Consider the following 24,132-nt stretch of genomic DNA (forward strand, 5'->3'; position numbering starts at 1 on the left):
TGCTACTAAAATGAAAAAAAAAGATGCAAATAAATACTCATACAATTATACAAAAAGCGGGAGGAAAAAGATGCAAAAAACAAAGATGTAATAAAAAACAAGAAAAAAACAGAAAACTAAGAATTAGAAGAAGAAAGTAGTAAAGAAGCAGATCAAAGACTAAACGCCAGATCTAGAGTAAAAAGGAAGAAGTATACGGCATGTCAGCACCAAAAGCAAGAAGGACTACGGAGAGAGAAATAGATAAAGATAAGAGAAAAAAAGTAGAGAAAAAAAGTAGAGCCGATTTAATATAAATTAAAACAAACACAACATTAAGAAGAGAGAAGCCATTCTGAAAATGAGCGGTTTGAGAACATTGCGTATGTGTGTCCATAGGTTGCTTAGTAATATTTTGAAGAAACATTTTTAGTTTTGTTGGATCATCAAAAGAACGAGAGACACCCACATAAGTAATTTTACAATGGCAAGGATGTAGAATTGCATATTGAATGTTTAGATATCTCAATTAAGGACGAAGAGCTAGAAATTCTTTACGCCTAGTATTTGTTGTGTTAGAAATATCTTGAGAGATAAAGATGTTGTGACCAGACCATACCAGACCATGTTTTTACCTTGTGGCTTTCAAGACTTGCATCAAATCAGTGAATTCCAAGAGGAGCATTATGATACCTCGAGGTCTAACAGAGTGAGGTTGAAGGCAGCCAGACGGTGTGCTCTTTGAATATTTAGAGGGAAGAAGACTGAAGGTCTAGAAGATCAGGTAGAAATGTTTTCAAGAAGGTTAGGAGATCAGGGCCTTCAATATTTTCAGGTGGACCATAAAGACGGAGATTATTCCTTCTCTTTTAGTTTTCAAGGTCTTCAGTGTGTAATTAAAGCTTTTGTATTTCTTCTTCAATCATGGGAATTTTTAGTAGTTAAGTCCTGAAGGTGACCTACCCGTTGTTCCATCTCAGTCATCTTGCCCTCAATAACAATCCAGAATTCCTCAATTTATTGTAGTTTTTCATTGGTGGCATTCATGAAAGATTAAAGGGCACTTACTTCGTCTTAAATAGTGTATAGAGCAAGGTCATGAGATGACTGAATTGAAGATGGAGGATCACTTTTTACCCTCTTGGGTTTGGCACCAGAAGAGGATGGTTTAGCAGTAGAATGTAAGCCACTAGCCATTTTGCTAAAATGTACGGAGCGTTGACAATGTTTTTGAAAGGGTTGAATCCTGCCCATACAAAAAAATGGTAGTAAGAAAAATATTGGGATATTGTTAAAATATTGTTCCCATTTGACTGAGAGGAATGCTCACAGAAATAGGTAGGAGATAGGGGCTCTCTGACAATACCCACCGGCCTGCGAACGTGCAGGGAGACAAAGGAACAGCCAAAGACTTCATATCCAAATAGCAGTTGTAGTAATGGAGAGGAACACTTAAACTGGAACTGAAGGTCACACACAAAGCCAATGTATGAATTGATGAATCATAAAATTAAATAAAGAATGACTGTTCATAAAACTGCAATTGAAGTAAAACTCCCACATAAATATGCATTTATTGATTTGCATAATGTCCGCTAGAATTCTCCACTGTGGGACAAATGAGGTAAACACTTCCATTTGAATTGGTTAGCCTCTAAGAGTATTGAGCATGTAGAGATGTGGAGTAATAAAGATATCCAAAGAGAATGCCACAAGTAGAAGAAATGCTCACCAGAATGCTTAAAAATGTCCCACACACGGAGATAATTGAAGCGAATGGCGCACTTGGAAAATGGTGGCCTTTTGCGTATGACAGGAAAACACTGCCGCGCCCACTGGGTGAAGAAAGACAGTCTCCGAAGGTTCCCACAAGCCCGCAAGTACGTGGGGAGAACAGGGATCAGGAGATGCTGTCAAACATATTGGCACTGCAAAGAAGGGCTAATTGAAGAACTTTTCTCTATAGATGCGGTGGAGCTTAACAGCTCACTGCCATCTTGCCTTGATGCATAAGCCTGTCAGGCAAGAAATATGAACAGAGAATAAACACTATGATACTGCATCCATCTTAATTAAAATGGCCTTGAGGCCTAAATAAGTTCTAGTTAGCATTTGCCACAAAAGAGACTTCAGCACATCGTAGTAAATTTGTTTCAAATGCAAGACCAGCATTTGCTGGTTTTCTTTCCTTGATTTGCCTACTTTCTTGACCTTGACTACCATGTTCCAATATGCTGTGCATGATTTTGAGCTGTACTCTTGTTCTGATAGATGTAGACACTTTCATAAGTGGGCCAAATAGCACAAACATATGAAACAAATATACTGGGTAGATAAATTCAACTTTGGAAAATTCATTTGTAAGTACTCTTATTGGCTGGTCACTCATTCACATGCAATTTAGACTTGCTAATAAGTGCTTTACCCCTTGTACGAATTTTCCTTTTTAGGTCGAAGGTTACCAGACAGCGCAGTAGTCGGGTTTGTTAACGACATCCTGGGGAAATTCAGAATATGACCTAGGCATGCATTCCGTCCATTTTTGACCATTGGCTATGTGATTTGTAACTCACATTTTATTTGTTTAAGACTGTCCAGCTTGAGTTCATCTTTCCTGTGAGCATCTCTTGTTTACTGTATTCTTCCGAGTGCCCGCCTTCTGTAAACATGCTCTTATCTTGTCACATTTGCTGTGCATTCAAACACAGAGGTCAAATGTCAAGCTATCTTCTGAGTGGGCTTGGTGTTTACTTTTCTTTCACTGACTTCAAAGTGAGAGAATTTATGTGATAATTCTGCTGAGTATCCATGTAAGAGGAGAGGGTGTAGGATGTATTTTGCTAGCACACAACAACAAAAATGAACTGTGCTGAAAATATCAAAATTAGTACAAATGAAGCACTTTTTTTGTAATTCTGAAGTGTGGCAGAAACAAATATTTGAATACGATCTAAAAAACATCAATACACTAGATGATAACATTTGCACATATTATCATTTGTGTGCAGTAAAACCATATTTTGGTGCAAACGTAATGGTCCTTTCAGCTGAAAATATGTTGCCTGTATAGGCAGTGCACTATAACCCCATGCATACTCCACCCTACGCCACTCCACTCTATGCGACGCCACTCCCTTCTGTGACACTCCACTCCACTCTATAGCATGCTACTCCACTCTACGCTTCTCCACTCTAAGACACTATACGACACACTACTCGTCTCCATGCCACTCCAATCTGTGCCACTCACTCCATGACACAACATGCCACTCCACACCACTTACCCCACTCCACTCTACCCCACTCCACTCCACTCCACTCCAATGAACTCCAATCTATCCCACTCCAGTTTGCTATAATCTACCTGAATCTACTCCACTTCAATCTACCCCACTCCACTCCACTTCTCTCTCCCTCACTCCACTCCACTCTACCCTATTCCACTCCAATCTACCCCACTCAAATCTATCCCACCAACCTCACCCCAAATTACCCGACCCCACTCCAATCTACCCCACTTCAATCTACCGCACCCTACCCCAGTCTACCCCACACCACTCCAATCTACCCCAATCCACTTCCCAACAATCCAATCTACCCCACTCCATTATATCAATCAATCAATTCATCAGCATTTGTAAAGTGCAACACTGTCACCCCTAGAGGTATCTGGGTGCTGTGCTTCCGTCGAACAGCCAGGTCTTGAGTCTTTTTCTGTAGTCTGCCAGTGAGGGGGCTGTACGGAGCTGGAGAGGAAGGTCGTTCCAGGTCTTGGTGTAGGAGAAGGAGCTGCCACCACTGTAGCTGAGACGGATGCAGGGTGTTTGTGCAAGGGTGAATGAAGAGGATCACCAGTGGCTAGAGGGTTGGTGGAATTTCAGTCCATGGTTGATGTAGCCAGGTCCTAGTTCGTGGATGGCTTAGTAGGTGTGTGTGAGGATCATGAACTGGCATTTGTTCTAGGTGGGGAGTCAGTGGAGGTCTCTCAGGTGGGGGGCAATGCGGGTTCGTTTGGGGAGGTTCAGGATGAGTCTAGCTGTGGAGTCTGGAGTCTTCTGAGAAGCTGGGTGGAGATGCCGGCGTAGAGGGTGTTGCCGTAGTCAAGGCGGCTGGATATGACGGCCTGAGTGACAGCCTTTCTGGTGTTGGTTGGGATCTATCTAAAGATTCTATGGAGCATGCAAAGTGTGTGGAAGCAGGAGGAGGCAACTGTGCTGACTTGTCGTTTCATGGTCAGTTGGCTGTCGAGGATAATGACGAGGTTGCATGCATGGTCAGTCAGTGTGGATATAGATCAGAGTTCTGCAGGCCACCAGCTGTGGTACCATGCAGTGGTGTTATTCCCAAAGATCACTACTTGAGTTTAGTTGGAGTTGAGTTGGAGGCTGTTGTCACTCATCCATTTGGCTACGTTGGTCATTGCTTTGCAGAAGTTTGTTTTGGCGCTGAACAGGATGGGGTTGAGGGATGATCCTGGTGGTACACTCCATATGATTTTTTTGTGGGCAGAGATGAAGGGAGGCAGTCAGATGCTCTTTGTGCATCCTATAAAGAAGGTGGCGATCCACTTGAGGGTGTCTTGCTGTAAGCCTATTTTGTAGAGTCTATTGATGAAGGTGTTGTGGAAATGGTGTTGTACCCTGCAGAGAGGGTGAGGAGGATCAGGGTCACAGTTTCTCCATGGTCAAGGAGTGTTCTGGCGTCATCTATGGCAGCAATATGTGCAGTATCAGTGCTGTGGTTGGCACAGAATACTGATTGTGAGGCATCCAGTAGGTGCTTTTGTTCCAGGAATTCAGTGAGCTGATGGTTGATGGCTTTCTCAAGTACTTTGGCTGGGTAGGTAAGCAGGGAGATTGAACGGTAATTTTTGAGTTTGCTTGGGTCAGTGGAGGCTTACTTTAGGACGGGTATGATGTCTGCATGTCTCCATCTGTCCAGGAAGCTTGATGTGGAGATGGAGGTTCGAGGATGCTGATGAGTTGCGTGCTGATTGGGTTCATTGCGAGGTTGAACAGGTGGTAGGGGCAGGGGTCAGTGGGCACCCCGAGTGGATGGAAGACTTTGGTGTCGATTTCGATCCTGCAAAAAAATTCCCCGTACGACTCGTATCCGGTCTTTTTACCGTACGAATCGTACAAGTGCCGTACAAACTGCCAACTACGATTCGCATGGGAAAAAGTCCATACGAATCGCATTGGGAATAATTCCCCACACGTCCTCGGGTCGGAAAATGTGCCGACACGTCTCCGGACGAATTACCGTACAAATGTGAAAAGTGAAGTCCGACCGCGGAAGTACGATCCATCCCGTTCGTCCGATGTTACAACCGGATGGGAAAAGCACCGTCCGCACCGAACTCCCATAGCAACCATGGAGACATGTGCCCGCATACGCGCCCAACACTCCCCCCAGCCCCCGTATGTACGTGCCCAACCACCCCCCAGCCCTCCTATGTACGAGTCGAACCCCCACCCGTGTATGTACACCCGTGTACGTACGAGTCGAACCCCCACCCGTGTATGTACACCCGTGTATGTATGAGACGTACCCCCACCCGTGAATGTACACCCGTGTATGTACACCCGTGTATGTACACCCATGTATGTACGAGACGTACCCCCACCCGTGTATGTACACCCCCGTACGTACGGCCCGTACCCCCACCCACATATGTATGGAGCGTACCCCCACCCCAACCGTGTATGTACGGCCCGTACCCTCACCCGCGTATGTATGGAGCGTACCCCCACCCCAACCGTGTATGTACGGCCCGTACCCTCACCCGAGTATGTATGGAGCGTACCCCCACCCCAACTGTGTATGTACGGCCCGTACCCTCACCCGCGTATGTATGGAGCGTACCCCCACCCCAACCGTGTATGTACGGCCCGTACCCTCACCCGCGTATGTATGGAGCGTACCCCCACCCCAACCGTGTATGTACGGCCCGTACCCTCACCCGCGTATGTATGGAGCGTACCCCCACCCCAACCGTGTATGTACGGCCCGTACCCTCACCCGCGTATGTATGGAGCGTACCCCCACCCCAACCGTGTATGTACGGACCGTACCCCCACCCGCGTATGTATGGAGCGTACCCCCACCCCAACAGTCTAAGTACGGAGCGCACCCCAGGCCCCAACACCACCACCTTCACCCAACATCGCGCATGTACGAGTCGTACCAAGCCAGAGACAAGGACAGCACTGTACAACAAAATGGCCGATGTACACACCGTACACACGCTAAAAACACACGTACACAACCAGGACAAAGAAAAACAACACAAGAATACTCTATTCGAATCGCACAAAGCCACAAAACATGTCCAACAAGCACAAATACAACACATTCACTGACCTGCAACTGCCAAACTCCCAAACAGAGGCCCAAAACACAACCACTCCTTATAACACACCCACCCAAAGTTCAAACACAGCCACACCCACCAATGGACCAATAAAAAGGGCCCACAGACACAAACCATGAGCCTTTGCAACAGACTCACTGCTGCCAGACCCCACAGACAACCCACAGCACCATACTTGAACCTTTACTACACCTTACACTTGCACACCTTCACAAACACCCCCTCATCACATTCACACACACACCTGCACAACCACACCCACACACCCACAACCATCCACACCCACACCCCCCACAACCATCCACATCCACACCCCTCACCATGCCCACTAACAAGAATCCAAAGTTCACTAGCCAAGAGTTGGAGGTCCTTGTCGACGAAATCCTCAGAGTCGAGCCACACCTCTTTGGAACATTGATGATGATGATAAAAATTTATAACGCGCAAAACAATAACCCGAAGGTATCAAGGCGCCTAAAAATAAGATCAGTAATTGAAACAAACATCCTTACATATAGGCCTGCCGAAAGAGGCAAGTTTTAAGCGCGCTACGGAACTTCTGCAGGGAGGGCAAAGATCTAAGGTCAAGTGGAAGATCATTCCACCATTTGGGGGCCAGGGTGGAAAAGGCCCTGCCACCCCATTTAGCTCTTCGAATACGGGGAGCTATAAGAAGCAGTTTCCCGGCGGAACGCAAGTTCCTTCCAGGAATGTAATGGGAGATGATGGATCCGACTCCTGAATCATTATTCTTGGCAAAGGCTCTGTATGTCATAGATAAGATCTTAAACCGAATTCGGAGTTCCACCGGTAACCAGTGCAGCGTTTTCCTAGCCTCCATGGCCGAAGAACGTCTGGGGATATCCAGAACAAATCTGGCTGTGGCATTTTGAACCACCTGCAAGCGTTGCAGGAGGCTCCTATTTAGCCCTGCATACAACGCATTGCAGTAGTCCAAACGTGAGCCAATAAGTGCGACAGCAATTTGCTTTCTGGCCTGCAAGGAAAGGTAGTTCCTGATCCTTCGAAGAGTGTGAATCAGACCCCAACAGGTGGAGATGGTCCTACTCACCTGTTTGTTCATATCAAGGGCAGGGTCTATCAGCACCCCGAGATTCTTAGCAGATGTAGTGGGGGAAGGACAGATTCCCAACGAGTCAGGCCACCAATTGGCTGACCAGATGTTTTCTTTCCCTCCGAACACCATCACCTCAGTCTTCTCCCCATTCAGTTTAAGGGAGTTCTGGATCATCCAGTGACCAACCGCCTCCATACAAGATCTAAACTTGGAGGCGGTTTGCACATCTGAATGGGAGAGAGAGACGAGTATTTGGGTGTCATCTGCATAGGAGACTACCTCCATCCCGAACGTTCTTATTAGTTTGGCCAGAGGGGTTACATAGATGTTAAATAGGGTCGGGCTAAGCGCCGACCCTTGAGGGACCCCACATAGCACAGGACGGGATGGAGATAGAAACTCCCCCAGCTTGACTCTTTGTTCCCTCCCAACGAGAAAAGAAGTCAATAGATCTAGAGCTGCGTCCTTCACCCCCACATCCCTCAGGCGTGATGTAAGAACTGAGGGGGAAAGGGTATCGAAGGCCGCAGTTAGATCAAGTAGGACCAGGAGGGCGGTCTGGCCCCCATCAACTGTCGTGCGGATCTTATCAAGCACGATGGTAAGGGCTGACTCGGTACTATGCTCCGTCCTGAATCCATGTTGGGAGGGGTCCAGGCAGCCCGAACTCTCCACAAAGACAGCAAGATGCTTGTTAAGATGTGCCTCAAGCATCTTTGCTGGAGCCGGGAGCAGTGAGATTGGACGGAAATTTTTTAAGACTTCCGGATCGAGAGAAGCCTTCTTTAGCAGAGGTTTCACCACTGCCTTCTTCCACTCCAGAGGAAAGATGCCATCAGAGATGGCAAGATTCATTATTTCTAGCAGTGGAGGTAGAAGGATCTCCCTACACTGCTTGATGATCTTCAATGGGCAAGTATCCATGGGCGAGCCGGACTTGGTCTTTTCAAGCAAGATCTCCAGATCATGCAGAGCCAGCGGGGGAAAAGAGTCCAGGGTGCACCGTGGGGAGATGTCAGTAGAGATCATGTTCATCTCTGCCAAGGCGGTAGGCACACTGATAGACGCTCTTTGTTCCTCGAGACCCAGATGGATATCGTGTATTTTAGTAAGGAAGAAAGAGGCAATCTTATCACATAGATCTTGAGATGGAGTGACAGGATCAGGAGTTTGCAGATTGACTAGAGAGTGCACGATTTTGAAAAGCTCTTTCGGCGAAGAGAGCGAGGTTGTTAAGGCTACAAAGTAGTCTTGTTTGGCCTGAATGATCGCCATCTTATATTTCTTGACAAGGAGTTTGTGAACTTCCTTGTTCTTAAAGTCCCAGCCAGCATGCCAGAGCCTCTCCTTCCTCCTTACTTCTTGGCGGAGGAGTCTAAGGGAGTCAGAGAACCAAGGGGCAGATGGTCTCTTTCTGGCTCGGCGACGGGACTGTACTGGGGCCAATTCATTCAGGGCCTCCCTGGTAACCTGTTCGAAGTGGCCAACTGCAGACTGTACACTACCCAAGTCTAAGTTGGATAGGCTAGCAGCCCAGGGCGCAAAGGAACCACTGCTGATGTTTCTAAAATTCCTAGCGGATTCCATTACGTGATTCCCTGTTTTACAAACACTCACCCTATGGTATTCTAGGCAGAAAGGAACCGCAAGATGGTCCGACCAGGATAAATAGACTGGATCTTTAGTAGTCAAACGAAGATCATTAGAGAAGATGCCATCTAATGTGTGGCCTGCGCGATGGGTAGCCCTGCTGACTCGCTGCGTGAGTCCACAGGACGCCAGGGTCTCAATAAGGCTGGATGTATCAGGCAGGTCAGACCGTTCTAAATGAAAATTGAAATCACCCAAAATGGAAAGATTTTCTTGACCAAAATAGGGTTCCAAGGACCGAAAAAGGTTGTGCGCAAAATCGGCCCTCGAGCCTGGAGGTCGATATATTAGAATTCCATTAAGAACGGGACATTGCGCTTCCTTTATAGTAAAATAAAGAGCTTGAAAGCAATCCGGGAAATCAGATATAGGTACCGTGTGACATTGAAGGTGGGCTTTATGGAGGATCGCTACGCCCCCTCCCACTCGACCCTGTCTGTCGAGTCTGACCAGGCAGTACCCTTCCGGGACCGCTTCAATTAAATCTGGACCAGATGAATCTTTGGCCCATGTTTCCGTGACAAATACTAGGGTAGGCATTCTATCTGATACCATCTCCTTAAACATGACCTTGTTTTTCACAAGGGAGCGGGCGTTGATAAGGATACCTTCTACACTCACTGTACTAGAGCTGGTGTTAGCTGGTTGAACAGACGAAGGGTGATAATGGACAGAGTTGGGAGGCCTACGCAAAAGATGGCAGCCACAGCGGAGGGGAAGAAGGAGTTCATCAGGCTCGTAAGAATGCAAACATCTTAATCCTCGAGGTTTCAGAGCTAGCATTTGCCGAGGTGAATAACTATAGCGGGGTGAAGGGGAATCAGCGGGATCCAGAGTCCAGCCGTCCAGCGCTTCCTCAGCGCGGACGGGCGCAGACGGGCTGGACTCTGGCGTGACTCCGGCGTTACTAAGGCGTCCGCGCTGCGCGTACACGCTGCGCGCCATGCCCAGCTGATTATATAGGGCTCTAGCCAATCCACGTGGCGGCTTCAGCGAATGGCTGAGGAGCGCTTGTGACCCACCCAAGATGGCGTTCCAGGGAAGACAAAGCGCGGGGACCGGGCCGCCCGAATGGCGGTGATTATCACCAATTTAAAATGCAGCAGTGCGTTCCGGGATCAAGGACACAGGTAGGGCGGTTGTAAAGTCTAATTAAACATTAAAAGCGAGGAATAATGAGCGCAAATTTAGATGAAAAACAATGGACAAAACGGGGTAATTTAAAATTCAATGTAGGCTTTCCAGCGCGTAGCGCTATATGCAGAACGCTATATGCAAAGCGGAGTTCAAACAGGAGTGAGAGGCTCTCCTACCTGCCTTATATGCTATCGCCAATATCTGCCTCTAGCCAATCCACGTGGCGGCTTCAGCGAATGGCTGAGGAGCGCTTGTGACCCACCCAAGATGGCGTTCCAGGGAAGACAAAGCGCGGGGACCGGGCCGCCCGAATGGCGGTGATTATCACCAATTTAAAATGCAGCAGTGCGTTCCGGGATCAAGGACACAGGTAGGGCGGTTGTAAAGTCTAATTAAACATTAAAAGCGAGGAATAATGAGCGCAAATTTAGATGAAAAACAATGGACAAAACGGGGTAATTTAAAAATTCAATGTAGGCTTTCCAGCGCGTAGCGCTATATGCAGAACGCTATATGCAAAGCGGAGTTCAAACAGGAGTGAGAGGCTCTCCTACCTGCCTTATATGCTATCGCCAATATCTGCCTCTAGCCAATCCACGTGGCAAACGTGGCTGGTCTGTCAGACAGACCAGCATTTCCGAAAAAACAGCCATGTGGCAGACGATTGTCGATGCTGTGAATGCTGTTGCGTCCACCAGAAGGACCAGGCATGAATGCCAAGCCAGGTGGTACGATCTGCGGAGGAGGGTCCGAGCCAAAATGACCGACGACCACAACCAGGCCAACATCACTGGAGGAGGGCCGCCCTGCAGACACGTAAAATACCATCCCTGGGAGGAGAGGGTGACGGCCATACTGCCGGTGGTGGCAGTGGACGGAGTAGAAGGACTCCGAGAGCCTGGTGAGTACACAAACAACTCACCTCACATGGGGGGAACGTCATCCACAACCAAACTCACAATCATGCACGCAACCACCCCAAGCTATCGCATGACTCAACCACACTCCATAAACACGCACATGCCACTAGCGCCACCATGCTCCATGCACCCAGCTGGACAATCCCAAGTCACAGGCCACAGAAAACACCAACACAAGACACGGTAACCCGGATGGCAGGAGTGTGGGCCTCAAAAATCACATAGTGCAACTCAGAAGCAGACAACAATGCCCTCTGCCCATATGGCCTAGGTCACAGCCAGACAAACAGTGTGTCCCCACACAGGAAAGACTTGCCAGCAAATGGCGGACGCCTTGCATTAAGACATGGGGGTGAAGGCACTTTTTGCACATGACAGCAGCTAATGAACAGCCAACACTGTGAAAGAGTGGCAGCACACACCACCACAGCAGCAGCGCAGACACAGACACTACACCCAATGGGTGCCTGGAGATCAGAAACAAACTCACATGAACAAGCCAAGGGCCATTCAAAGATCTGCAAAAAGTGTGTGCCTAGGAAGCTGGGCTGAGGTGACAGAGGGTGACACACAGAGGGAGGGAGAGGGGGAGAGAGAGGGAGGGAGACACAGGGAGACGGACAGAGGGAGGAGGCTGACACAGGGAGGGAGGGAGAGGGGGACAGAGGGGGAGTGAGAAAGGGAGACACAGGGAGACCAATTCAGCCTTGGGTGGTGTGGGAATGTCTGCTCGTCAGCAGGTGTACTGCGTGCATGTAGACAAGGGTGGCCAGTGCCTGAATCCCCCTCTCTTCTCCATGGCAAAACACTGGGCCATGTCTCAACCTGTGCACGAGCACAACGCCAGCTACCTGCAGTATATAAGTGTGTGGAACAACTCCATGTGCCCACATACAGTGCAACATGGAAGGCGCCAATGCATGGCTCACCACACCTGCTCACTCCACTGCTGACTGCAGTCACAATTGACGCAGCAAGTAAGACTGCGTCACACATAGGTAAAGTCTCAAAAGCTGTGGCCAAGGGACATACCCATGCACAAGTGCACTGTGAGTGGAATGCAAGACATATCCAAATACCTAGAGGAAATGTGCCAACTTTGAAATGAATGAAACATGGATGTTGCATGGAACAAAAATAACATTGTCTCTCTCACACACAGGTCAACGTCGTGTATCACCCCCCAACACTGGGGGGGAAGACTCACAGGACCCGGCTCTGCGGGATGACGATCCCACCGGCAGCGACGACTCTCACCACTCTGTGGACGACCCCGACCAACCTGGCCCCTCTGGTGTCCAACCACCTGCAGCACCTGCGTCAGGTACAACTGGGCCAACCACCACCCCCACTCCTGCCACATCCCAGGAGACACCCAGGATCCCTGCCCCACCACCACAACGCAGCCAGGCTCACCAGGAGGGACACGGTGTACCGGGCACCCAGAAGGAGGCAGGCGACAACGCTAATGCCACCCCTCAGGGGTCCCGGAGACCCGATGTGCCCACAAGGGCAGGCCAGGTGCAAGTGGGCAGGGGTGGTGGGAGTGGAGGACGGCGGAGGCGCGAGCCTGACCAGTTGGCTGCGGAACCGGTATATTCCCATGTCAGAAACATCCTGGACACACACCGGCAGGACACCACGGGCATGAGCCAGGTCGTGTCCACCCTCAACGAGATGAAGGGGACCCTCGAGGAGATCAAGACCCAGCAGGCCCAGCAACATGCGGAGCAACATGCCTGTCTACTGCGACACCAAGGGCGGATGGAGGACAGACAGGCTGAGCTCGTGACGGTGTTCACGGGAATTCACCGTACACTCCGTCGGATAGCCGACAACATGGGCAACCCTCCCTGTGCCACCAGGCCAAGAACATCACCACCCACAGGGAGGGATCATGAGGAGGAGGTGACATCCGACGGAGCATCCCAAACATCGTCACGGCCTGCTTCTGAGGGTTCCCGCAGGAGGGCGGGTCGTCCACGGAAAAGACCGTGAGGGTCGGCGCAACAGCACCATCTCCCAGGACACCTGGCCTGGCACCTGGCCCACTGGACCAACAGCAGCACATCAGCAAAAGACATTCTCTGCCACATGGACTTGCTGGTCACTGTCTGACCAATGTTGACAAAGACTGTGGCATGGACTCTGATGATTTCCAATGGCAAGGACACCAACTCCCCCAGTGAACTTTGGATTCCACACACCCGGAAAGCCCCTCTTGTCATACCCCTCCCCCCCAACACGTACCCCAACACAAATAAAAAGTTACACGATAGAGAGATGATGCCTACATTTTTGCATTATTACCTTACATGTGTCTTGTAAAGTCTAACCATGCCTGAGTTCTCATATGACTTCAACCATCCATACCCTGGGGCCTGAGTCTGGCACAGGGCACACATGGGTCACAATGTATTAGGCAAGACAGACATGGAGCACCATACACACCCGTGATGGGCCCAACCAGCTGAGGGGATGGCCGCACAACCATGCCGACAGACATATTGAGTACAGCGACAGTCATGCGCAGAGGTCAGGGATCATGTGGAGTGTCCTGGGGGGCACCCAGGTATGTGTAGACAGGTGGCAGAACCATGTCCTGCAAGCTTGAGTCAGGTGGATGCAGAGAATGGTGGCCTGTCCAACGTTGGATGCATGGGGATGGCACATGTCACAATACCCACACAGTCATGGACATCATGCACAATACAGAGTCTAATCCCACACAAACAGCTTGCATCTTGCTACTCTACACATAGACACATAGCCACTATCACGGAAAACCATGCCAGACATGCCGTATGCACCGTGGCAACACACCAGCATTGACTGAGAAGGGGCACCTTGGAGGCATAGGGACACCTTTATTAGTCATGTATTCGGGAATGCAGAGGCAACTCGGAGTACACATACACAGGTCATGTGGAGTAACATGTGGGTCCAACACTGGAACCCCCCTTCTGCAGCACAAATGCGTGATAGCCATGGAACTGGCACACAAGTGTCGGGTAACAGCTAAACACCCCCTGCTGCTCACGGAGAGGCTGCCATACACCATTGATCCTCTGATGTGGAAGTCCCACACCATGTCAAGCCAATGCAAACCGTATGTGTCCGAGGGCAGTGTTACACACATTGATGCCATCATCACAATCCACTATCCCATCACAGATGACTGTCAACAAGTCTGACCATCTATTCAGGTGTATCCAGCTACATGTAATGTGTCCCATGGTGATGCGACATGTCTGCAGAGGAACCAAACATCGACAGGGGCAGTGTGCACACATCGTAAACACCTGCCACACCCAATACACCCCTGATGCATCCCTTACCCTAAGGAGACTTCCAAACTTGTCCGTGCGTGTAACGCTGAGTTAGCACACGATGACATGTCCATGAGGAATAGCAGTGCCACAACAATGCAACCAGCAGACGGCATGCGCAAGTACCTGGGGATGAGAGACACACAAGAAGTCAGCCACAAAAAGCACAGCCACTTGCATGTGCATGTACTCGACACATGTAAGGATGACAACATGCTAGGTCACAATTATGACTGGGGAAATACACTCATCACTGGCACCATCACTCCAGTGACACATCCACACACACCTCTGACTTACGTGGCATACATGCAGATGGACACACACATCGCAACACATGCCACACGGGGACCAATGCGTGCATACTCAGACACTGGTACTCACCACTAAGCAAAGAAGTCGCGTATGAGCCGACTCCGAATGTCCTCTTGTGGAACCACATCCTCCACATCACTAGCCCCATTGCCAAGCCCTTCGTCCTCCACGGGTGGATGGTCCTGATCATCTTGATCCAGGATGAGTGGCACAGCTTTCTCAACTGCCATGTTGTGCAGCATGCAGCAGACCATGAAGATTTTGCAGACCTTCGCCGGGGCATATGGGAGGGCGCCGCCGGTCTTGTGGAGGCACCTGAATCGGCTCTTCAGGAGGCCAAATGTCCTCTCTAACACTCGCCTTGTCCGGCCATGGGCGGTGTTGTAGCGGAGCTGGGCCGGTGTGCTGGGGTTGCGGAGAGGTGTGATCAGCCATGGCATGTTGGGATAGCCAGCGTCCACTACATGGAAACCACATGGACATAAGTAGGACAGGAGAAGCGGTCGTGCTGGAAGTCTATGCAAAATACAGGACAGACAGAGTGTACCCACCAACAACACATGCTCGTTCGTTGCGCATCTGCGTCATCATTTCAGGTACCCTGCTACGCCTCATGATGTAGGCATCGTGTGCTGATCCTGGAAAACGAGCACAGACATGTGAAATCACCATGTTGGACAGACACACCACAAGGGCATTGATGGAGTGGTAGTGTTTGCGATTCCTGTACGCTACCTCCTGTGCCTGTGGTGGTACCAAAGCCACATGTGTCCCATCTATGGACCCAATGACATGGGGCATCCCTCCCAGGGCATAGAATCCACGCTTGACCACAGTCAACTGTTCAGGAGTTGGGAAATGGATGAACTCATCCAGGTGAAGCAACATGGCCTCTAAGAAATCATGCAGCACACGGCTGAACATGCTCTGGGACATGCCACCAACATGAGCTATGGTATATTGAAAGGTACCCGTGGCAAGAAAATGTAGGGCTGCCATTACCTTCAGCTTGGGTGTCAGTGCCGTAGGATACCTGTGCAGCGGTTGCAGGTGTGGTGCCAGCCTTGCCGTCAACTCCTCAATCAACGGTTGTGGGAAGCGGTAGCAGCGTATACAGTCATTCTCCCGCATGTCAGCCAAGTCCGGAATTGGTCGGGGAAGAGGCGGCGCTCTGCAGTAATTTGGAAGTGACAAGGAAGAGTGAGTGCACTACAACAACAATTTAATTGTACTGAGCACATGTTAATCTGTCAATACACATATGCTACATAGGGAGTCAGGTATGTGCTACATGCCCTGGACACGTATGGCTGCCAGGTGACACTCCTACCAAGACCCAGCTACACACGGAGATTGTGAACCTCCACATCCCATGGCATGTGACTAGCTGTGTCCCAGTGTAAGTGAACAGCCAGACGCAACACAGGAGTGACATACATCAACACATCAGCAGAAGTAGGATGTCGATTGCAGAGACAGGTAGCGGAACACTAGAGCCACAGGTCACATGACATAACACTAGGACAGCCCACACACCTTGCCATTAAGGTGTACATGTCATGACTCACCACACATACATTGAGAGGATGCAGACAGGTCCTTGTTACGCTACTCCGTGTCCCATGCATATACACACCTTACATCCGATACCACATGTGGCCTGGTGTGCGTAACAGTGTGCCATGGCCATCTACACACAGACACATGTTGGTTGCTGCAACAGCAGATGCTTTTGAGGGAACACCAACATCAAGCTAATGGGAACACACCACACATACATGACATAGACACATCGTGCACCGTGGGTAGTCACATGTCTGGTGTGGTAACCCCTGTAGCGGGCATCAGGGGGCACTTGCGTGTGTTGTTGACTGTGCCATGCCAGTGACGCTCATCCCAAGTGTGCAGTACGACATGCACACATGTCAAAGGAGTTAAGGGCATGTCTGGCACATATTGCACCGTCACACATAACATCTGTACACATCTCATCATACATCTATTGCCTTCTCAACTCAGGAGTAATGTGCCACATCACAGCCTTTCACACCTGTGCCCCACACATGTAGTACTGCCCAGACAATACCTTGATGTCCATCCATGGACAAGTATGTCAGCTCTATTCCTTCCTGTGTGCTGCCTGTCACCACTGTGATGTGTGAAATGCACCGTACATTCGCTCTGAGGGCCTGTGTACGTTCCCTATCACTATGGGAGTGCTGCCGTAGGCCTACCCATAGTGATAGTGAACGTACAGGCGTGTGTATGGTCCGTATCACTATGGGTACGCATACGCGAGCACACCCATAGTGATAGTGAGCGTACGCGCGTGTGTACGGTCCGTATCACTATGGGTACGCATATGCGAGCACACCCACAGTGATAGTGAGCGTACGCGCGTGTGTACGGTCCGTATCACTATGGGTACGCATACGCGAGCACACCCATAGTGATAGTGAGCATACGCGTGTGTGTACGGTCCGTATCACTATGGGTACGCATACGCGAGCACACCCATAGTGATACGGACCGTACACACGCCTGTACGCTCACTATCACTATGGGTGTGCTCGCGTATGCGTACCCATAGTGATACGGACCGTACACACGCCTGTACGGGCCGTTGCTATGCATTTGGGGTGCCCTAGGGCCCCGGAACGCACCGTACCTGTGTGTGAATCTATAAATTACATAGGGGACACATGAGGGACAAGTATAAAGGCCTACATGCATGCTGGTTGTCATGGAGACCAAGTTTAAAGTATGAATTTTTTTCTGCAGGTGCACAGCAAAAGTCAGTTTGAATGAATCTACTTTGTTGCAAAGTGGTTGTGGAGTTGACATCATGCTCAAGACAAAAAACAATAAAAACCCACTGACTGTGCTAGGTTTAAAGGGATTGGAGGAAACATAGGATGCAAATGTGAGTGACCAATCACTCTGTACTCCTGTGCATGAAACAGGCCAGCAAGGCAGATATAAGGCAGCCAGGTCCCATGAGAGAGCACTTGCCTGCACATCTTTGGATTCTACGACCCAGCTGCTGCTCGTGATTCCCTGGAACCATGTCAAGGTCTGTGGAGAGGGCCCAGCCGTTCACCCTGGAGGAGAACCTGGCATTGCTGGATGTGATCCTCCCATAGTACCCCCTGCTGTATGGGCGACCAGGGTATCAGGTGAGTGCAGAGTCCACTAGCACAGACTGTGTCCCTTTTTTGTGACAGTGACTTCTGGCATTGTGTCCAGGTGTGACACACATGCAATGTACTGCAGGGGGGGCCCCGGGGGGGGGGAATGACTGATGTCTCCCAGCCAGAGCATGCTGTGGTGCATGTCTGCCGTCCTCACTTGTATTGTGTTTACTGTGACAATCACTGCATGGTGCATGCCACATTCTGCCTGTCTTATCCTCCTGGGAATGTTGCCTCTACAGTCCTCATGTGATTATGTGGTCAGCCCAGTGTGACAGGTGACTGTACCCACAGATGTGTGTTAGTTCTGTGTACCTGTGCTGAGAGTGTCCACATGATGTGTTCGTACCCTGGACATCGGTGTGTGTGTAAGTCCCCTGTCATGTGGGTGGGTTCATATGTGGAGTGTAGCACCCAAGCTGCATGAGGGATGGATATACCCTGCCCATCTGATGTGAGCAGGGAGCAGTGCTGTGTGTCTGACGTGCAGAGCCAGCCCCACACCTGTGAACCCCCCCGTCTAGTGGCACATGTGCAGAGTGAGGTTTGTAGCTGCATTTGGCAATGGCAGGTGAATGTCCTGTGCCTGTGTGTGTCTGTGTACTCTGCTGAGGTAGCGTCAGTGGCCTGTGGCATGTGACTGCTTTGAGGTGCTGCACATAATCCTGGTGTAGCTTGTGATGCACAGTGTGAGCCTGGATCATTGATTGTGTTGTTGCCCTCATTCCACCTGTGTACTTTCAATGGCACGTACTGCCTTTGCCCTTCCCCAGAGGATAATGTCCCTATGACAAAGGTGCAATGCGTTGGATGCATACTATGCCTTGTTGCAACCAGCAAATTTGTTCTAATATGTGTCTCGGTGACATGTGCCAGGTGTATTGATGTAGTGTCACTTGTTCATCCTCACAGGTAGGCACCTCTGCCAAGAAGCAGATCTGGATGAACGCCGTCAGTGCCGTGAGGAGGACGGATGGTCGCAAGCGGCGCCTGGCCCAGGTGAGAAAACGCTGGCAGGATATCCGGTACTGGACGCGGAGGATCGCACGGGTCCTGCTGGGGGACTCACCTGAGACCCATAAGAACCGTGGGCGCCGCCGTCTGACCCACATCCACAAGCGTGTGCTGGCGGTGGTCTTTCCAGACTTGGACAGGCGCTTAAAGGAGAAGCAGCAGCAGGAAGGGGGTAGGTACATGTGTGTTTGTTGTGTGTCACCAGCATTTGTAAGTGCGCAGTTGCATGGATACACTGCCAGGGTTTAAAGGTGCTGTGCAGATCCTGTTACCCACAGTATAGCGGTGCTCTCCTGCCTCCCTTCCCCTCCTTGCAATGTGTTCCCTGGTCTGTGTGTAGTCACTCCTTCACAAGGTTATCCAGGCTGGCAGTTTATCCACGTGAACAACGCCTGTAGCATCATGTGTGGGGGTGGTGTGTAACAGGTTTTGGGACCTTGCCTGTACCCTGTCCAGTTCAGTACTTTGTGGGTTCCATGTCAGTTGGCACTGATGCTGAGTCCAGACATGGGAGTTAGTCTCTCAAGTGTCATGCCTTACAGCACGCATGTCCTATGTTGTGGCCTGTTACATGATGTGCATGAGTGTGATGTTTGTCTGGACATACACTCAAGGTGCAGTGAGCCAGTCATGGTGGGCATGTTTTCAGTATTACCTATGCAGCATGTGCCTAAAGTTCATGGATATGGTCCCTGCTCATCCCTATTTTTGGCAACGCTGTGTGGTGCAGATGCAGTGCTGGATTGTCCCCAGAGCCTGGCTCCTCTGTCAAAATCCATTTCATGTCATTTGCTATTGTGTCATGCTCTCCATAGTTTTTCAGTGGCATGCTGGGTCAACCAACTGTGTGTTGCAGGGCCTACATATGTACCTTGTTTTGTAGATATTACTCATCTTTCTTTTCAGGCTATGCACTGTAACCTATGTAGATTGGACTCATGTGACATATGTATACAGGTGTATGATTAATTTCTGTCTCTTCACCTTGCCCACAGCATCGTCGGGGGGACACGGATGGAGACATCAGCACAGACCGAGCGGAGGGACCGAGCACCAGTGCCAGCGGTGACATCTTGGCTGGCACATCGAGTGGAACTGAGGCGGAGGGGAGTGAGGCGGAGGACCTGTCCACTGCCACCACAGAATATGAAGCTGACGGGTCCGAGGCAGAGCTCTCCGAGTGGGCGGAGGCTGCACCACCAGCTGACAGCGGCACAACATCTCTCCCCGCCCCCTCCATTGCCATCAGCCGCCTCCCACTTGCTCGTGTCCCTTCCCAGCGTGCCCGGTCACCACATGTCTCCTTCCTGCCAGGCACTGCACCCCCTGCCCCTGTCTCCACTGCTGCTGCCAATGCCGAGTCTGTGGACATCCAGCGGCAGTTGCAGGTTGGTCAGGCTGCGGTGCTTAATGTCCTCCATGGCCACAGCCAAGTGCTGAACAACATGGAGGCATACTTGGAGGACATTTTCTCATCGCAGGCTGACCAACGCAACTTGCTGAGGTTCATTGACTCGACACTGACTGCAGCAGTGGGTCTCCTGCAGCGCTTCGTCCAATCCCCTACCCCTGACCCATCCACACTTCCCACTCCCATGCCTGTCCCACGTACACCCAGACGTCAGCATGCACCCACCACAACAGACACAGGCACCACACCAGCAGGGAAGGTCAAACGCACACCTCCTGGCACGCACACACAGGGTGAAGTAGGCACACCCACTGGGTCGGGGGGCAAACGTAAGACACGCAGCCAGAGTGGGAGTCCGCATTCCACAAAATCCACTCCCTCTAAATCCCCTCCCCTCAGCTGTACTGGCCAAAAGTCGGATACAGGGTCAGTCCGGCCCAGTCTGTCCATCAGCCCCAGTGTGGCACCACCCCGCAAGCGGTGGAGGCAGGACACCGGCAGGGGAGTTGAATCCCCCCCCTGTCCACACCCTCCCCCAGTGGCGCTGCGACCCATCCCTCCGACCCCCCCCCTCCTTGGGGCCTGTGGTTCCTTCGGGTGCAGGGGAGTCGCTGGAGGACCTTGCTAAGGTGCGCAGCGCCATCCTGACCTCCGCCTTTGGTGCTGCCCCACCCCCTGTGGTGGAGTCCTCCGTCCCTGCACCCACGACGCCTACCCTTCGCCCTCATGTCCCTGCGGCGCCTGGTCCTTCCCCCCCACATGATGCCCCCCCCCCTCTGGAAGACAAAGGAGTCTGACTGTGCAGGCAAGCTAGGGGACACGCATCCCACTGTGTCCCCCACCTGGATTTGAACTTTGGATTGCCCTATGGGCATTGTACATTTTGAACTTTCAAGGGACAAACAGATTTTTGGATGCTGAATAAAGCAATTTCTTTTTCCTTAGTACACTACTGTCTATCTGGTATTGCTGTTGGTGGACCTGCTCCATTATTTTGGGTGGTGATAATGTGTTGGGTGTGTGGGAATTGTCGTCTTGTGCTGGTCATAGGGTGGACCCTGGTATCTGTGTGCCATCACAAGCTGTTGGCTACATAACTTTGTTCATGTAAGCAGTTACTGCATGGTGACATCGTCCCAAGGTGTGTTCCTTCCTCTGTGTAACCTGACATCTTCCCTGCAGGGTCATTCCAATATGTGGTGCTGAGCTGTGTCTACATTGGCTGGGTGTGTGACGGACTCGTTAGACTTTGGCTATGCATGCTGAGCGATGTCTCCACCTGCATCATTCGTGGCGTCCTTGGTGGTCACTGTACTTGTGTGTGTAGACTGTTGACATGACTTCATGTGGACATGTTTTCTTTTCGGCGCTATGCATGTGTATACTCCCAGCCTCGCACACATGTGGTACATGTACTGCAGGATCTTTGTGCACCTGACTGACATTTGTGGGCATTGGATCTGTGGGTACTCCACCCTTTTCTTTGCAGGGGCACTGCTGTGAGTGTTAGGCACCCACCCCTCCTGTGTCTGGGCACTGCTGTGAGTGTTAGGCACCCACCCCTCCTGTGTCTGGGCACTGCTGGGAGGACTCTGCACACACCCCTCTTATGTCTGGGCACTGATGTGAGTGTTAGGCACCCACCCCTCCTGTGTCTGGGCACTGCTGTGAGTGTTAGGCACCCACCCCTCCTGTGTCTGGGCACTGCTGTGAGTGTTAGGCACCCACCCCTCCTGTGTCTGGGCACTGCTGGGAGGACTCTGCACACACCCCTCTTATGTCCTGGCACTGCTGGGAGGACTCTGCACCCAACCCTCCTATATCAGGATATGTACGCTTAGAACATACACGGGTGTGGGTTCGCTCCATGCATACGCGGGTGGGGGTACGGTCCGTACGTACACTCTTGGGGGGGGTACGCTCCATGCATACGGGGGTGGTGTTACGGTCCGTAAGTACACTGTTGGGGTGGGGGTACGCTGCATGCATACGCAGGTGGGGGTACGGTCCGTACGTACACTGTTGGGGTGGGGGGTACGCTCCATACATACGGGGGTGGTGTTACGGTCCGTACGTACACTGTTGGGGTGGGGGTACGCTCCATGCATACGCGGGTGGGGGTATGGTCCGTACGTACACTGTTGGGGTGGGGGGTACGCTCCATACATACGGGGGTGATGTTACGGTTCGTACGTACACTGTTGGGGTGGGGGTATGCTCCATGCATACGCGGGTGGGGTTACGGTCCGTATGTACACTGTTGGGGTGGGGGGTACGCTCCATACATACGGGGGTGAGGGTACGGGCCGTACATACACGGTTGGGGTGGGGGTATGCTCCATACATACGCGGGTGAGGGTACGGGCCGTACATACACGGTTGGGGTGGGGGTACGCTCCATACATATGCGGGTGAGGGTACAGGCCGTACGTACACTGTTGTGGTGGGGGTACGCTCCATGCATACGGGGGTGGTGTTACGGTCCGTACGTACACTGTTGGGGTGGGGGGTACGCTCCATGCATACGGGGGTGGGGGTACGGTTCGTACGTACACTGTTGGGGTGGGGGGTATGCTCCATACATACGGGGGTGGTGTTATGGTCCGTACGTACACTGTTGGGGTGGGGGTATGCTCCATGCATACGCGGGTGGGGGTACGGTCCGTACGTACACTGTTGGGGTGGGGGGTACGCTCCATACATACAGGGGTGAGGGTACGGGCCGTACATACACGGTTGGGGTGGGGGTACGCTCCATACATACGCGGGTGAGGGTACGGGCCGTACATACATGGTTGGTGTGGGGGTACGCTCCATACATACGCGGGTGAGGGTACAAGCCGTACATACACGGTTGGGGTGGGGGTACACTCCATACATATGCGGGTGAGGGTACGGGCCGTACGTACAATGTTGTGGTGGGGGTACGCTCCATGCATACGGGGGTGGTGTTACGGTCTGTACGTACACTGTTGGGATGGGGGGTGCGCTCCATGCATACGCGGGTGGGGGTACGGTCCGTACATATCCGTACCCACGCTGTGGAATGCTTGTGCGGGCCGTACCCAGGCCTTTGCCACGTGGGTACGAGCCGTCCCGCCATTGTTGGGGTGATGTAGGTGTGGGCGTGGTACGACTCGTACCCACGCTCTTAAGGCATGGGTACGGGACGTACCTGTATTGTTGTGTTACCGGTTCGCGTCATCAACCACTTCCGTTGTGGTGGACGCTGGCTTTGCTGGACACGCCCCCACCCCCTCGTAGTGACCAGGGCCTGGGGGTCAGGTATGTCCAGGGCATGTGTGCTGTGTGACTTGGGGGGGGGGGTTTGTGGCCTGCCCCTGCTCCTGCCCCCCCTTTCCCCCCTCCCTTTGTTGTTCTGACCTTCTGCGGCGTCTGCGTCGGAACCTGTAGAGGAGGTCGACTGCTATGAGGGCCAGGATGACACGTAGGTTCGGGTCCATGTCTGTCCGTCGCGTGCAAGTACTCCTTGTACTCCTTGTTCGCGTCGTCCTGATTTCCCGGCAGTTTTTGGCTGCCGGAAAATATTCTCCATGCGGGATGACGTCGGTGCGAATCGTACTTCCTGGTTCGTGAAAGGCAGGCTGCGTACGTCACGTCGGCGCTTTCCCGGATCACATTTGTATGTATATTTTCGTCGGTCGGTGTTTTGTACGAATCGTATGGAAATAGTATTTCCGTGCGAATCTTACTTCCATGTTTGTATATTGTTCC

This window comes from Triturus cristatus, chromosome 3_1 (genome assembly GCF_964204655.1).
Source record: "Triturus cristatus chromosome 3_1, aTriCri1.1, whole genome shotgun sequence".
Taxonomy (NCBI): domain Eukaryota; kingdom Metazoa; phylum Chordata; class Amphibia; order Caudata; family Salamandridae; genus Triturus; species Triturus cristatus.